Below are 6,620 nucleotides of genomic sequence, written 5' to 3' on the forward strand. Positions count from 1 at the left end.
CTGAAGTGATCATACTTGCTGTATTAAAAACAGGAAATACTCGAGAAACTCGGCAGGTCTGGCAGCATCTGCTGAGAGAAAAACAGAGTTCTTGTTTTTTGAGTCAAATATGACCCTTCAAAACTCCAGTTGTTATATTTCCTTTGTGCCTTTGGGTGCCCAGGATGCAAATCAAATTGTCATAAGTGGGTCAATTTTCTTATTGAAAACTGCTATCTTCATCACAGCCACTCTCGCCATGTTTGCTGCCTCTCCCACTGGCAGGCTTCCCTCTGCGCTATGTAGCTGGGCTGCCCAGCAGTGATGTCAGGAAGCACTTCATATAAAAGTTAGTGGATGGGGCAAGGTTAGTTGAAAATTTCAACACTGCGGTTGATTTTTGTTAGGAAAGGCATTAAGGAAAATGGGACTAAGTTGGAAAGGTAGAATTACATTGCAGATCAATGATGAATGAACGGTAGAATAGGTTTGCATAGCTGAATAGTCTATCTCTGTTCCTGTGTTACTAGTTGTCCGTGCAAACTCCAATTAGACAGAAATTTCCCGGTGCAGTAAATGCCATCAGTTCAGGTTCCAATTTAGCTATGCTTTGGTGGCTTTTGAAGGTTTCCTATTTCAATGTATTAAAGAAATAGATGCTGTACATTGGTGGAAAGAAAACGTCTAGGAGCCACAGATGAATGATAGTAAATATATCCACTGTGTAAGTTATCCTTTCTCGATAACAAATCATGCCTATTATGGAACTGTGGATCTAAAGTTGCAACTCGCAATGAAGAAGTCTCAAATAGTCAGCAAGATATAGAGTTTCAAGCTTATAATGCAAAAATAGGACCCAATTTTAGGATAATGTTTTTGGTATTCAACTCCAGGACCCAGATCATGCTGAGACATTGTGTAAATGCACATTAAAATACAGGAGGGTAATTGTACATGTGAATCCTGTGGAGAGAAATAATGCATGAGCAAAGCTTAGCTCTGCCAATGATGTCAACCAAACATACACATAGCAATTTGCCATAAATAGAACATTGCAAGAGGCCACTTACAATAGGGAGGACTGTGGGACTTCTATACCATAAAGCAGCATTTCAAGACAATATAACAATGAAAGTGTTCAGCTGAAAAGGCTTCTAAACAGGTTAGAATTATGCTTTTTTTGAACTCAGTAATCAGCATTACCTTTTGACACCATGGAGATTACAGTCAAATCTGGAGAGAATTTGGAAATATCAGTGACAAAACTATACATGTTATGGAACAAGTTAATCAACTTTCAAGCAATTCATATTTAGACAGATCCATGAATGTAGCAAAACATCTTCAAGTATATCAGAGACCAAAATCAACCAAATGGTCTTTGAACAAAAATCCATCGACAAGAATCATGGTTGATCTGTTTTTATCTCAAATTTTGCATACCTATCTACCCCATTAGTTCTTGATTCCGCTGCCTAACAAGAATCTATCTATCTCTACCCTAAAAATATTTGATGACCTACATTCCCTCGAATTTTTTTGTTTTCTGCATTGATCTCTGAGGTCTATGCTTCGTAGTGACTTCTGAAACCAGAAGGCGCCAGCACACCAACTGATGAGTGACCACACATTTTCTGGGAACATTGTCAATGATCCTGCTGCCACTGCCTTCCGAGGCAGAGACTTCCAAACTCAGAAAAGAAAAAAATTCTCCTCATCTCTGTTCTGAAAGGGTGACCCACTAAGGTCCACCTAATCAAGACCATTTCGGATCTTAAACTCATCACTTGAGTCACTCTTCATTCTTCTGAACTTCAGTGGAAACAAGCCCAGCATGTCCAACCTCAAACTAAACTCAAAAAATAATCTGTTCATTCCAGATAACAATCTAGTAAACGTCCTCTAAACTTCCTTATATCTTACAAAACAGATAGCCAGATCTCCCCTCCACCTCACCCCATGCCCTATTCCTTCTGCTACCCCACCCCCGCACCCTTTCCATTCTCCCACCCCATGCACCATCCGTTTTCCCCCCTGGAAAATTATTTTCAAAGGAATTACTAATTCATTAGCTACCTATTTTAAGACACTCGGATAAAGTCCATCTGGACCGAAACATTTGTCAACCTGCAGCTTCATCAATTTGCAGCAATCTTCAGCCAGAAGTACCAAGTGGATGATTCATCTCAGCTTTCTCTGATGGGCCACAGCATCACAGATACCAGTCTTCAGCCAATTTGATTCACTCCACGTGTTATCAAGAAATAGCTGGAGACACTGAATACTGCAAAGGCTATGAACCCTGACAACTGTCTCGCAATAGTATTAAAGTCTTGTGCTCCACTTCCTTAGCCAATCTCTTCCAATAGAGTTACAACACTGGCATTTAACGAACAATTGGTAAAATTGTCCAGGTATGTCCTGTACACAAAAAGCAAGACAAATCCAACCCAGCCAATTACCGCTCCATCAGCGTACTCTCGGTCATCAGTAAAGTGATGGAAGATGTCATTGACCTTGGTATCAAGCAGCACCTGCTCAGCCATAACGTGCAGTGATGCCCAGTTTGGGTTCTGCCAGGGCCACTCAGCTCCTGACCTCATTACAGGCTTGGTCCAAACATGGACAAAAGAGCTAAATTCCAGATGTGAGGTGACAGTGACAGCCCTTGACATCAAGGAGTCCTAGCAAAATCAGAATCAATGGGTATCGGGAGCAAACTCTCTGCTACTTGGAGTCATACCATGCACATAGGAAGGTGGTTGTGCTTGTTGGAGGTCAGTCATTTCAGCTCCAAGACATATCTGCAGGAGTTCCTCAGTGCAGGCCCTAGGCCCAACCATCTTCAGCTGCTTCATCAATGACCTTCCTTCCATCATAAGGTCAGAGTGGGGATGTTCACTGATGATTGCACAAAGTTCAGCATCATTCGTGACTCCTCAGATACTGAAGCAGTCCATGTTCAAATGTAACAAAATCCAGGCTTGGGCTGACAAGTGGCAAGTAGCATTCATTCCACACAAATGCCAGGCAATGACCATTTCCAATAAGAGACAATCTAATCACCACCCCATGACATTCAATGGTGCTACTCATCACCGAATCCCCCACAATGGGGTTACCATTGAGCAGAAACTCAACTGGACTTGCCAAATACAGTGGATACATGAGCAGGTCAGAGGTTAGGAATACCGTGACTAGTAATTTATGTCCTGACTCCCCAAAGCCTGTCCACCGTCTCCAACAATGTGCAGCTCCAACAATGCTCAAGAAGCTTAACACCATCCAGGACAAAGCAGCCCATTTGTTTGCCACCACATCCACAAGCATCCATTCCCCCCATCACTGATTATCAGTAGCAGCAGCATGAAGTCCCTACAAGATGCACTGCAGTAACTCATCAAAGATCCTTAGACAGTACCTTCCGAAACCAGCCCACTTCCATCTGAAAGGACAAGGACAGCAGATACATGGAAACGCCACAAACAGTGTTGTTCCCCTCCAAGTAATTCACCATCCTGACTTGGAAATATATCATTGTTACTTTGTATTCCATACAAAAGTTATTAATTAATCTTATCACATTGCACAATATCAAGTCCAGGCAAAATCAAAACGTTTGTTCATTTCATCCAGTCTTTCTTTACTATCTATTATTAACTCCTCATTCTCACCCTCTAGAGGATCAACAGTGGTTTTATCTACTCGTTTCTTGTTTGAATCCATTTACACTCTTGCTATCCGTTTTTACATTTCTAGCTACCTTTCTCTTATATTCTAATTTCTTCCTTATGATTAACATTTTAGTGTCTACCTTTCTTTATATTCCAACTAATCATCTGACCTGCCACTCATCTGCACGCAGATATATGCATTTTCATTAAGTATGATGATTTCCATAACTGCTCTGCTTAACCATAGATGGTGGGTCCTCCCTTAAAATTTTTATTTATAACAGGAATATACTTATTCTGTGTATTCTAAAATATGCCCTTAAATATCAGCCGCTATGTCTCTATTGATCTATCCCATAGGCTAGTATGCCAGTTCACTTCAGCTAGCTCAGCTTTCATGCCCTCATAGTTCCCCTTATTTAGGTTTAAAACACTACTGTTATATCCAATCTTCTTCCTTTCAAAATTAATGCAAAACTCAATTGTATTGTGGTCGGTACTACTAGGGATGCCATAACTCTGGGGTTATTAATTAATCTTGTCATATTGCACAATATCAAGGCCAGGCCTCTCTGAAAGCAGGATTACTCCCAGGGGACTGGAGGATTGCAAATGTGACACTGTTGTTTAAGAAAGGTGCAAAGGACAACACAGGAATCTACGGACCGTCAGCTTGACATCAGTAGTAGGAAAACTGATTGAGGCCATTATACGGGATAAGGTAAATATACACATAGAAAAATAACTCAACACTTGACAGTCAATATGGCTTTTTTAAGGGCAGGTATGTCTGACAAATTTAATTGAATTCTTTGATGAGGTTACACAGGCAGTCGATGAAGGTAGTGCTGTGGATGGTGTATATTTGGACTTTCAGAAATCATTTGATACGGTGCCACATGGCGGGTTTGTTAACAAATTAGAAATGTTTGGGAGTTATGGATCCTTGGCAACATGGATTAGAAGTTGGCTACAAGATAGGAAACAGATTGTAGGTATAAATGGGCATTTCTCAGATTGGACACAGTGGTGTTAGCCATGAATCAGTGTTGGGACGCTTGTTTTTTCTGAGTAATATAAACAATCTGGACATGGATGTGGAGGACAAAATCTCTAATTTGCAAATGCTACTAATCTAGGGAGAATGGTGAGGATGATGCTGAATGACTTCCGAGGGGCACTGACAAACAGGCAGACACCTGGCAAATGAATTTCAATGCAGAGAGATGTGAAGTAATGCATTTTGGTAGAAGAAACACAGAGACAACACAGGCTCATTTATACATCTTTGAAGGAAGTATAGAAACAGAAGCGCCTCATGGTTCACAGGTACCTGATTCTCTTCAGTCACAGAGCACAGAAACAGACCCTCCAGTCCAACATGTCCATGCCAACCATAATCCCAAACTGAACTAGTCCCACTCACTGAGGGTGGCCTCGCAAGTTGTTAAGAAGGCTTATAGGATCCTTGGGTTTATAAATGGAGGCAGAGAGTATAAAAAACAGGAAATGACTGTGTCTACACCTTTACAAATCGTTGGTCAGATCATATTTGGAGTATTTTGTTCAGTTTCATAGAATCCCCACAGTGTGGAAACAGGCCCTTCAGCCCAACAAGTCCACACCGACCCTCAGAGCATTCCACCCAGACCCATCCCCCTATAACCCACCTAATCTACGCATCCCTGAACACTACAGGCAATTTAACACAGCCAATCCACCTAGCCTGCGCATCTTTGGACTGTGGGAGGAAACCCACGCAGACACAGGGAGAATGTGTAAACTCCACACAGACAGTCATCTGAGGGTGGAATCAAACCCGGGTTCCTGGCACTGTGAGGCAGCAGTGCTAACCGCTAACCACTGAGCCACCACGCCATCCAGTTCAGTTTGGGCACCTTATTTAGGGAAGGATGTTAAAGTGCTGGAGACAGTTCAAAGGAGATTCGCTAGAATGATACCAGGAATAAGAGCTTTTGGATACAAGGAAAGATTAGAGAAATTGGGCTTATTCTCCTTGGAGCACAGATTAAGAGGTGACTCTATTGAGGTGTTCAAAAACCACGAACAATTTTGATTATGTAAAGAAAGATACAGGTATACTATTTCCACTAGCTGCTATGTCAGTAACTGGGGGTCACAATTTCAAAATTGTCAGCAAGACAGCAAGGAGTGAGATGTGGAAGAATTTCTTTACTCAGAGAGTTGTTAGGGTATGGAATGTGCTTCCTGTGAGAGTGATGGAAGTGGATTCCATAGAGGTTTCAAAGAGAATAGGGTATATATTTGAAAGTGATGAATTTAGACAGTAGAGATAGGGCTGGAGAATGGGACTAGCTGGGTAGCTGTTTCGGGAGCCAATACAGACACAATGGGTCAAATGGCCTCTTTCTGTGCTGTAAAATTCTATGAGAGTACAATTCTATAAACTGCTCTCAGGTCAGTTCCAAAATGTGGTCCTCTAAGAAGCTATCTAGAAAGCATTCTATGAACTCCTCATTCACACCACTACTGCTTATCTGATTTTTCTAGTTTATACATAAAACACATGTTTGTTGCCATTGCTTTATCACAAGCACCCAACATTTCACTCAGAGATAACAAGAACTGCAGGTGCTGGAGTCAGAAATAACACAGTATGGAGCTGGAGCTGGAGTGGAGCTCCATGTCCAATCCTACCTCTCATTCCCACCTCCTTGACCTGACACTACCAGTCCACTGACCAATCCCCACCACTCCCTACCTACACTCACCTATCACCATCCCACTTACCTTCACCAGCCCCACCCCTCCTCTCTATTTATATCTGAGCTCCCTTCCCCCTCCCCATTTCTGAAGAAGGGTTCTGACCTGCAATAGAGATAGTAGGAACTGCAGATGCTGGAGAATCTGAGATAACAAGGTATAGAGCTGGATGAACACAGCAGGCCAAGCAGCATCAGAGGAGCAGGAAGGCTGACGTTTTTG

At 42.0% G+C, this 6,620-nt stretch overlaps 1 long non-coding RNA gene across 1 annotated transcript in view; it reads left to right on the top strand.

Moving 5' to 3' along the window:
- Positions 1-1,532: 1,532 nt before the first annotated feature.
- LOC125484992 overlaps positions 1,533-6,620 on the top strand; it is a 14,868-nt gene continuing 9,780 nt past the window's right edge. The window contains exons 1-2 of the long non-coding RNA XR_007263778.1: positions 1,533-1,542; positions 4,642-4,644. This is a non-coding gene — a long non-coding RNA (uncharacterized LOC125484992). The remainder of the gene's footprint in view (positions 1,543-4,641; positions 4,645-6,620) is intronic.

Source organism: Rhincodon typus, chromosome 15, assembly GCF_021869965.1.
Source record: "Rhincodon typus isolate 14 chromosome 15, sRhiTyp1.1, whole genome shotgun sequence".
NCBI classification, from domain to species: Eukaryota; Metazoa; Chordata; class Chondrichthyes; order Orectolobiformes; family Rhincodontidae; genus Rhincodon; species Rhincodon typus.